The sequence below is a fragment of the Balaenoptera borealis genome, assembly GCF_965194805.1.
Source record: "Balaenoptera borealis genome assembly, chromosome: 15".
Taxonomy (NCBI): Eukaryota; Metazoa; Chordata; class Mammalia; order Artiodactyla; family Balaenopteridae; genus Balaenoptera; species Balaenoptera borealis.
Genome location: NC_138871.1, coordinates 60805344 through 60816324, shown reverse-complemented (window position 1 = coordinate 60816324; position 10981 = coordinate 60805344). Strand labels below are relative to the sequence as shown.

Genomic DNA, 10981 nt, shown 5'->3' with positions numbered 1-10981 from the left:
GCTCAAGTTAGAGCTGCTTTTATTTGCGAGACATCAAATTCATATTGACTGCAGAGACAGGCTGACATGATTTATTTCAAATGAAAATGGAGGCATCATGGGCTCTGTCTTTGCTCATTACTGAAAGACAGAGTCTCATCTGTGATCAGGACACACTGAATTGCTGATGACAGAAACTGTTCGCAGGGGCTGCAAGAGGTTGCCCTTGTTTTCAGTGACTACATATCGGAGAATCTCCACATGCCCAACCCAGCAGCCCAGATATCACAGCAGTGAAGTTTCCCACCCAGAGTCCCGCTCCTCCAGATCAGTCAGCAAAATACAAGGCAAGCACCACTTCTATTTATTTTTCACTGTTAACACTTTAATTATATACTCCTCCATGTGCTCTCAGAAGTGCAGCTTGACATTTTGAAAAGAAAACGCGGTAAGTACAGCCCATTCATCTTGAAAGAAACCATCTCCAGTGACATGAAAGCAGCCCCAGTCCGTGGTTCTCCATGATCCCTCTTCAGCTTGGCAGTGTGAAGTGGTAGGGAGCCTGGGAACTGCTCCCGGCTTCTTACAGAGGCTGGCTAAAAGGAAACCCTAGCCTGGTGGGAGAGGGATGAGGGCAGAAGGAGAAACAGCCCAGGGCAGATGAGGAAAGATGCTCATTTCCCCCACCCATCAGGTAAAGAGCAGAACCTAGCAATGGCCAGGAGTGCTCCCCACACCCCGCACCCCCTCGCCCGCACCTCCCCACCTGGGTCAGTGCTGTGGAATGGGCCTTAGAAATCGGGCTCAGGGGACTTCCTTGGTGGTGCAGTGGTTGAGAATATGCCTACCAATGCAGGGGACACAGGTTCAAGCCCTGGTCCGGGAAGATCCCACATGCTGCGGAGCAGTTAAGCCCGCGAGCCACAACTACTGAGCCCACGTGCTGCAACTACTGAAACCCACGCGGCCTAGAGCCCGTGCTCCGCAACAAGAGAAGCCACCGCAATGAGAAGCCCGAGCACTGCAATGAAGAGTAGGCCCCGCTCGCCGCAACTAGAGAAAGCCCTCACGCAGCAAGGAAGACCCAACACAGCTTAAAAAAAAAAAAAGAGAGAGAGAAATCGGGCTCAGGACTCCCAATTTACGGATGAGAAAATGAGGCCAGAGGAATAACCTATTTGCCCAAGATCCTGCAGTGACTCAATGGCAGAGCCTAGGATTCAGGTCTCCTGATTCTCAGATTCCTCTGCTTTGCCTCCCCAGTAGTTTTCAAGCTTGGCTTCGTATTAGAATCACCTAGGAGCTTTTTTTAAAAAAATTATTTATTGGGACTTCCCTGGTGGTCCAGTGGGTAAGACTCGGTGCTCCCAGTGCAGGGGGCCGGGGTTCAATCCCTGGTCAGGGAACTAGATGCCGCATGCATGCTGCAACTAAAAGAGCCCGCATGCCTCAACTAAGACCCAGAGCAGCCAAAATCAATAAATAAATACATAAATATATTTTTAAAATTATTTATTAGTTTTAATTGAAGTATAGTTGATTTACAATGTTGTGTTAGTTTCAGGTGTACAGCAAAGCGATTCAGTTATACATACACATATTCTTTTTTCAGATTCTTTTCCCTTATAGGTTATTACAAAATATTGAGTGTAGTTGCCTGTGCTATACAGTAGGCCCTTGTTGGTTATCTATTTTATATATAGTAGTATATATATGTGAATCCCAAACTCCTAATTTACCCTTCCCTCCCTCACCTGGGAGCTTTAAAACAAACAAACCTGCCCACCCCCACCCCCTAGAGATCCTGGTTTCATTGGCCTGGGGTGGGGCCTGGATGTGGGTATTTTTACAGTTGTCCAGGTGATGGGTGTGTGCTGCCAGGACTGAGAGCCCCTGCACTCCAGCCTAGCTTGACTCAACTGTCTGTTCCATTTTGTTCCATGATGAGCCCAGCCCTTGCTAGGGGCCGGAGCAGTGAAAATGAGTCAAGATTTCGGTTCTTGCCCTAAAGCTGCTCAGCATCTGGCAGAAGAGCCTACTGTGAAAAGCTCATGCCAGCAGCAGAGTGATAAGAGTAACACTATAAATATAAATAAGTAATCGCAGTGGTTAACTCCGTATGGGAAGGTTGAGGGAGGTGGTATTTGAGTCCACATTTAAAGGATGAATAAGTTGAATAAGATGAATGAGTTGCTAAGAGGACTAGATGCAGAAGGGTTTTCCAGGGAGAGGGAACAGCACGTGTAAAGCCCCGGAGGTATGAAACAACACAGCATATTTGTAGTTGGTGTATCTATTTAATAAAACAGGGTGTGAGAGCAGTGGATACAGGAGGTAGGCAGGGGCTGGATCCCAAAGGGCCCTATGATATAAGCCATTCTAAGGGCTGGGGACGATCCTGAAATGCTGGTGAACCACTGAGATAGGTCATGCAGAAAAATGACAAAAGACAACTTGAATTTTAGGAAAACCACCCTAATGGTGGTGTGGATAATGAATTAGAAGAAGAAGCTAGAGGCGGGGAGACTAGTTGAGAGGGGAGGCAAAGAGATGATGAGGGTCTGAATGAACCAGGCAGTGGCCACAAGGACTGCAAACTGACGACAGACAGGACCTGAATTCTGAACTCTGCCCCTGATGCATTGCATTTAGAAGATGGAATGGATAGGATGAGGTGGTTGGTTGACCAACGAGTGAGAAGGTCTGACTCCAACCTAACTTCTCCCTATTCCTCTTCATATACTCTGAACTGAACTCCCACCCCACTTCCTTTGATTCTGCTGGCCCCTCAGCCTAGGATACCAATCCCTCCTCCATCGCCAAATGTCATGTAGGATATATCCTGTAGGTCTCAAATCAATGCTAATTCCTTTGAAAATCTGGTTTCTGAAGGAAGGAAGGAAGGAGTGGAGTTCAGCAAGTTCATTCTACAGATTCCCAAGGGTAGGTCATTGCATCTGGCCTCCTGAGAAGTCTGCCTTCTCATCTGCACGGTATCCTTCAAACCTCTGCTGAAACTCACCTGTTCTGGGAAGGTGTCCTTGGCACCTGCAGACATGGGTTGTGTCCCCATAGCACTTTTGCATTCCTCTGTCAGTATTCAGAGAATTGTTCCATGTTGTCAGCCATTATTGCTTTAGACAGGTGTCTTCTAGGGTAAACAAGCTCTTTTGCTCTTTTGAAAAACGGGGGCACTGTCTTCTAATTCTCTCTCCTGTCCTAACACAGTCACAGAAGAAAGATATTTGATAAACGTTCGTCAAATGAACGAATGTCAAAGGCCGAATTTGTGAATTGCAAGAAGTGTCCTATAATGATGATGATGATGATGATGGGATTCTGCAATTCCCTCCCCAGAACAGGGCACCTCAGAATTCTGCATCATTTGGAGCCCAGGGGTGGAGCATTATACTGAGGAATTACACCCATGTAATTTAAACCAGTCTGCAGACCACCGGGAAGACTCTCTAAGACCACAAGGCTGGGAACTGCACTTTGAGAACTGCTTCCAGGGCATTCTCTCAGCAGAGCCTTTAGCCATGCAGAGAGTGAAAGGCAGAGACAAAACTGCCCTGCCCAGGAAAAATGAGTCTTATCCTTGTCATCTGGGCAATTCTCCCAGCCTCCTCAGGTAACTCACATCTTCCAGAAGCACCTCTTCCTTCCTCTAGGAATCTTGTGCCTTCGCTGGGTATTATAAAGAAACTTCTGGGCTTCCCTGGTGGCGCAGTGGTTAAGAATCCGCCTGCCAATGCAGGAGACACGGGTTCGAGCCCTGGTCCGGGAAGATCCCACGTGCCGCGGAGCAACTAAGCCCGTGTGCCGCAACTACTGAGCCCACACGTCACAGCTACTGAAGCCCGCGTGCCTAGAGCCCGTGCTCTGCAGCAAGAGAAGCCACCACGATGAGAAGCCCGCGCACCACAATGAAGAGTAGCCCCCGCTCGCCGCAACCAGAGAAAAGCCCGCGTTTAGCAACGAAGACCCAACGCAGCCAAAACTAAAATAAATAAAATAAAATAAATTAATTTAAAAAAAAAAAAGAAACTTCTGATTGACTGATACACTGAAGGTATGCACCCGTGGTTGCTATCTTAAATCCTCCCACAGGGTTATCTTTTTAAAGTGCTGGAAGATTCACAGGAATTTCAGATGCTATAGCAACTTAAAGGGGAAAAAACTAGGCCTCAGCAGTGTACCCCGGCTCCCTTACCATGAGGGAGGTGTATTTGAGAGTCATTCCAGCCCCCCTCGAGCCACCCATTAGAGCAAGGAAGTCCAAATCTTGAGTCTGAGCTGGTGACTGAAGGAAGAGACCTGGAATCAGCACAGAAGTCAGAATCCTGCTTGAGGGCAGCACTGCTGAAACTAAAAGGAATAATTTTATGTGGAGCAGCCTCTCTGCACACTTGTTCCCCTGTGGCAGCTGTGGTGTTCAGGTTAAGGGTATGTATACTGGGGCTGGGGTGGGGCGCGGGGTGGAGAGAACGGTGGGAAAGAGGAAGGGAGGGAAGACCTCCTCCTGGGCACTCGCAGATGTGGGAGATTTCCCAGGTGCTCTGCTGCTGAATGCAGGAGAAGGAGCAGCTTCCAAACAGGCTGCATTCCTCCCTGGGAATCTGAGGGCATGTTGTAACCACTTAGTGGAATTCCCCCTGAGGCTTTGGCTCTGCAGGAAATTCCTGGCTGCTCTCCAGGAGATGCAATTGCTGCAGAAGGAGATACCACAGGTTGCACAAGGGCAGGGCAGGTATGGCTGGCCCAGCTCTTCATCTCTCCCAGGCAAGTCCAGACTGGAGGGCCTCGCTTTAGGACTGCAGCTCTGCTTGGAAATGAGGTCTGGAGGAAAGTCCCAGAAAAGAAAGAAAAGTCTCTCTTCCTGGGAGACCGTCAGCTTTAAATCACCTAGAGGAATTTAAAGGCCCAGCTTGACACCCTTAAAGCAGCTGCAAATAAAGGGTGAGTGCAGTGAGATCCTGCTGAAAAAGATCCCGTGAAAAAGAAGTTAGTCAAAATGAAGAACACAACGTCTGTGTCCCGAGTGTTTCTATAGCGTCTGTTGCTCGGATGGGTGGATGTGTTCTCTCCAGGATAATGCCTGGAAGCCTCCAGAATGTGTTCTCCATCAGGCTGCCTGATCTGATACTATTCTTTAAGGCCAGATTCTTTCTGCCCTCGACCTTAAATTCTACCTCTAGCATTACTGGATTGAGTCCTCAATACAATACAGACCATTTGAATTTTTAGCGAAAAACACTGCTTTACAACCAAGGGCTGGTTAATAGCTAAACACGGCCCTGGGGTTTGATGGACTGGTTCCTGTTTTGCTTTGCCTGTTTTGCTCTGTCTTTGTTCTTGTTTTTCCAGAAATATATGACCACCGACCCCTAGAACAGATGTGCTGACCTGGACAATGTAATGACCACACCCAAGTTCCGACACTATTAATGTTCGTGTCTCCGAAGGGTAACTACCCTCGGCACGCCTGCAGCCACTTCCTACTTCACTTCTTGTATAAATCCTGACTAAAACGTGGGGAGTGGGGAATTGGTTCTTTCGGACAGGAGTCCACCTTTTCCCCACGTTGCAGGCTTCCTTAAAATAAAGCTACTTTTCCTTTACCCAACACTTGTCTCTCAGTATTGGCTTCTTGAGCGGGAGCAGCCAAGCCTGAGTTTGGTAACAACATCAGCCATGTCTCCAGACTGTACTTCTTCCTCTCTGACTTTAGAAGGAGGTTCTTACCTCCATCTCTCCAGATCTAGCTGTAGAATTTTCCTCCTCAACATGAAGTTCTTGCAGACTCCAGCTCCAGAGCATTCAGAGGCCACCTAAAGCCGCCCCCAGGGTGGAGTTTGGTAGATCCTAGTGTAACAGGGAAGAGCTAAATCGGACTCCACGTTGGATCTGTTTCTTTGACTTTAACCTTTGCTTTTCATTGCTTTTGTTATTATAATCCTACATAATGGCTTGCCTGGGGAAATCCTGCCCCTCTGCCTGAATGTTTAACTAAAGTGCCTTTGTTCAGCTCACAGGGAAACAATCTGACCCTGCCCACCTGTGAATGGCTGCAGAAAAGAAGAAATTAACACGTCTCCTCCTATTTTGCAAGATAAATGGCCTTTTTACTTTACTTCCTCACCTCCTCTCCCTCTCTGTTCTATAAAAGAAACTGGCATCCAGAGCCCTATAAGATGGTTTTTTGGGGGACCCTAGTCTGCCATCTTCTCGGTCTGCCGCCCTTCCGAATAAAGCCGTTACTCCTTGCCTCAGCACCTCATCTCCCGATTTATTGGCCTGTCGTGCAGCGAGCAGAGCGAGCTTGGGCTCGGTAACACCAGGCCCCATCCAGCAGCTCCTCCCTTTTCTAGGGCATGGTCCACCCAACAGAAAGACCATTTTCCAAACAGTCTTGAAGCTTCCCCCAAGGGTCTCCTTCTGAATTGATTGGTCAACGTTAACTAAATACCCATTACGTGCCAGGCACTTTACTAGGCATCAGAAATACAAAGAGAGTAAGACTAGAGAGAGGAAGTAGCAAACCAGAAGGTCCTTTTTTCTACTGACAGTGGAGAACTGACCATAAAGTACGATACTGGCCCTATGAGACAGGTTTAACTTAGAAGCTCGCAAATTATTTACATCATCAGATTTTTCTAGGCCTCATTTCCCACCTTCACTGCGGCCAGTCTTATAGGTGTGGCCCCAGGGACAACTAAGCCAAACTCCATTGCAATTTTCCTCCTAGCACAATACACATCTATGCTAGAGGAGACACTAGGAGGCAGGGAAGGCCTGGTCAGCCTGTGCGTTCCCCCTGCCACTGGCAGTGCCACCACTGAAACCGAGCAGGACCCTGTGGGGCTCCTGGGCACAGAAGCCTTTCTGTCCCCCTTTTCTCCACTCCAGCCTCCACGACCTTCCCTGAGTTCAAAGGGCAGATTTGAACTGTGGCTAATCAGGTAAGGGAAGGAATGCAAAGACAAGGGAGGGGCAGTCAGGAAACAATAGTGCAGCCTGGGGGCAGGGTCCTAGGGATACACATAACAATGTCTGTAAGTTCTTTAGGATGGCTGCATTCTTCATACCAGAGAAAGATCACCTGAGGTCACATTAAAGGAGCCAGAGAAGGTCACCAAGAAGATCACCTGAGACCAGATTAGAGGAGTGGAGGCCCTCCACATACCCTAATTTTATCAGCAACCCCACCCTTGAACCGTTGCTATAAAACTCCTCATCAAATCCTCCTGGGTTGGGACACACAATTTTTCAGGACAGGAGCCCACTGCGTCCCCCTTTGCCTGGCAAAGCAATAAGGCTATTCTTTTCTACTTCACCCAGAACTCCGTCTCTGAGATTGGAATCGGCACCGGTGCACAGAGGTCAAGCTTTCGGCATCACCATCTCGATTTATTCATATGCCCAAAGCCTACATCTGCAGTCTTCCTGGTCTGCCCTCTCCCTGCAGAAGGGGTTAGGCATAACAACGGTGCTAAAACCAGCCCGAGGGTCTTGGCCCACTTTGGAGGGTTTCCAAACCATTGCAGCTGAGGCTGTCCTGCAGCTGTGCCTTTAAGCAGATGATGCAGGCAGCTAGGTTCATCTTCCACAGAGCTCAGTGCAGGAAAGGTGTGGTCTCTGCTTAATTTTTTCTTGTCCTGCAGAGTCTGAAGACTTGGAGGAATTAGTGCAAAACAGCTCACCTTCCCTTTTCCCCATGGAACATCAAAAGGTTGGAACAAATATCAAAGTCTGAAGAGTCATTATATTCAGAGTGAGAATAATAAATAAGCATTTTCACTCTTTCTTTACAGTAGGTTCAGGTCCTCAGCTCCCGGCTTGGGTACCAGTTCCAGCAGTTCCAGAGACCAACAATAGCCATTCACCAGTAGTGTTTGAACTACAGATTGTTTACTGCTCTTTGTCGTGACTATGTTTGCAACGATGAAGAATTAGGCCATCAAGTGCTAATCCTCAGAACCCGGGTCTTCGACCTGGTTGTAAATATCACTTCTGCCGCCACTAGCAATGTGAATCTGGACAAGTTACTTAATTTCTCCAAGTCTCAGTTTCTCTTCTGTAAAATGAAATTAACAACAGTACCTACTTTATAGCATCGATGTGACAATTAGAGAGCACACGGAAAGAGTGTAGCACCTGTGTGGCACATAATTGGTGCTCAGAAAATGACCCACTGATACGCTGTCAGTCTGGGGTGGGAGGGGCAATAACATCCCTTTAACAGTCATCGTCTATTGACCAGGAGGACTGAGAAAGCAGCAATTCTGCCTATTAAAATCCCTACACCTCTTTCCCCTCTATCTAGCCCTGACTTCATTCTTTCTTGGTTGTCAACTTGTTGCTCCCACCAAAATGTAAAGCTCACTGAGGAAACAGATTACAGCCCAGTGGTCAGCAGAGTCTTTTTTTTTTTTTTTTTTTCAGCAGAGTCTTTCTACATTAAAAGATAGTCAATAAATATTTGTGTGTAGATGCATGGATATTTTTTCAATTGACTGGTTGAATATGACTTCTGACGCTTATGGGTATCAGTACCCAGGAAATAATATAGTCTAAGCCTGGAGAGACATGGGTTTAATTTTTACTAACATTTTCCCTTACCTGCCACCTTTTTTAATTTTATTTTTGGGGGGGGGCATTAAATCCAAAGTCCTTAGATCTTGTTGCTTTGCGTGACTGGGTTAGGTTACATATGAGAATTCTGCAAAGCAAAAAAGATACATCACACCAATTTGCATCTCAATTTCTGTTCCTCTCAAAAGCCACAAAGTCCCTCAGCAATAATCATGTGCAAGGCAAAGAAATTAAGAAGTTTTTCTGGGAAGACATTACATGAGTCTCTGGAATGTAGTAAAAGACATATCCAACGGTCTATCCTTCCCCTAGATTTTTTTCTGGCCCTGCCACAGGAGAACAAGTACTTGAAGGGAAGTTTCCCTTCAAGGAAAGGGATAATGAGAGAAGATACATTCAAATTGCGTTACAAATTGCTGAGTGGTACTTTGGATTTATCGTATTCTAGGTCAGATCATGTCCCTGTGCACAGCGGTGTGTACAAAGCATCACTCCTGATAACAACAAAAAGCTATAATATGGAGTTTCTAAGGCACAGAGTCCCTCAGTAATAAAACATCTTCAAGGCCCAAAAAACCCACTTCTCCTTATCCCCTTTCACTGGTGTTCCGGAGAATGTCTACTGCGCTTCTCCCTTCCGGTCTCTTAGGAATCAGAGTGATAATGAGAGCTTAGGGAAGGCAGGTGGTGGATGAATATGAGTGGGTTATTAGAGCCCAGGGTTGTTGTATTAAAAAGAGGAGTCTGGTTGAAAAAGAAGCAAACAGCCCAGCCTGACTTACAATGATTCTGAAGGAATCTGAATTCCAGATAGAGAATCCAGATAGATAGCGTAGGGCTTTGTTTGTTTGTCTTTGTTTTCATAGAGCAGTAAAGAGAAGGAAAGTTTTCTCAATGCAATCTGTAGATTTATTGCTTGGGGGAGAAAGACTCCAATCAATGATGGGAATGCTCCTCTCATCAGAGAGGGTGTCTGTCTTCAGTGAAGCCTCAAACGTCTAAACAAGACTTTGTCCGCGTGGGCATGACTATGTGGTTGCCATTCCCATCTTCAAGTCATTCCCTCTGGGAAGCCCTGCCCAGCAGACTCCCTCCAGTTTGTTAGCCCAGGTCACTTTAGGAAGCTCTTAGCCTCCACCCACCAGAACATGAGGCACCCATATGGCCCAGAGTTTCCCTTCAAATATTTCACCCACAGTCTCCACAATTAGACTTGTGTCTGACAGGCATTTTCAGGGGGAGGAGGGGGAGGGTTGGAAAGAACAGCCAGTGTAAACAGCCCTGTAATAATAATCGATCCCCTTTGCCAAGTCCCTCACCCTCTTAATGAGGCCTTCTTGGATATACTAATTAAAAACGCAGGGACTTCCCTGGTGGCGCAGTGGTTAAGAATCCGCCTGTCAATGCAGGGGACATGGGTTCAAGCCCTGGTCTGGGAAGATCCCACATGCCGCGGAGCAACTAAGCCTGTGCGCCACAACTACTGAGCCCGCGTGCCACAACTACTGAAGCCCATGCACCTAGAGCCCGTGCTCTGCAACAAGAGAAGCCACTGCAGTGAGAAGCCCACGTACCGCAACAAAGAGTAGCCCTTGCTCGCCGCAACTAGAGAAAGCCCGTGTGCAGCAACGAAGACCCAACGCAGCCAAAAATAAATGAATAAATTTTTTTAAATAATAAAAATTTAAAAAATAAAATAAAAATGCAACTTGCCCAGCCCAACCCTACCCCCAGTACTCCCTAGCTCCTGTCCCTGCTTTACTCTTCTCTACAAAACTCACTACCTTTGACATAAACTACTTTTTATTTATGTGTTTACCATCTCCTTCCACCAGACTGTAAGCTCCAAGAAGGCAGGGATTTTTGTCTCATTCACTGTATTCCTAGTACCTAGAAGAGTTATGTGGCCCATAGAAGGCACTCAATAATCGTATTTATGGAATCAAAGCCTACCCACAGCCAAATGCTTTGCATTGATCACAGCCTCCAACCCAACCCTGCAAGTGAATGTTGGCCTCTGAGGGAAACTAAGTGTCCTCCCCGGGATGGGTTGGGTCACTCTCTGCCCTGGAGGAGGGCTGCTCCCTCAGAGGGTGTTTTAGTGGCCACTGTGTTTGTGGGTGGAGTCACTCTGGCTGGTTAAAAGCTCAGAATATGTAGTATGTTTTCTTTTCTTCTGGTTCTTTCTTAAGTCCAAATGGGTAAAAGGACCAGACCCTGCCCTCCTCCTTCTTTCCTTTTTCCTGTAGGACTTGCTTCCGTCCAGAAGGCTGCAGAAAGAAGTCAGTCTTGGCCTGAAGCTTGATCTCTCTGGAAAATGGCTGACGCCCCACTTTCTTGTTCTCACTGGGAGAGGTAGCTCAAGAAGACATAGTTCTAAGTTGAACAACAGAAATTCAAACTGGCT

The 10981-nt window shown here is 47.0% G+C and overlaps 1 long non-coding RNA gene across 1 annotated transcript; it reads left to right on the top strand.

Moving 5' to 3' along the window:
• The first annotated feature begins 1011 nt into the window (after positions 1–1011).
• LOC309611536 lies at positions 1012–10730 on the top strand. The gene is made up of 3 exons (XR_014234579.1): positions 1012–4938; positions 5347–5428; positions 6008–10730. It is a non-coding gene; the product is annotated as an uncharacterized lncRNA (long non-coding RNA).
• The last annotated feature ends 251 nt before the right edge of the window (positions 10731–10981 follow it).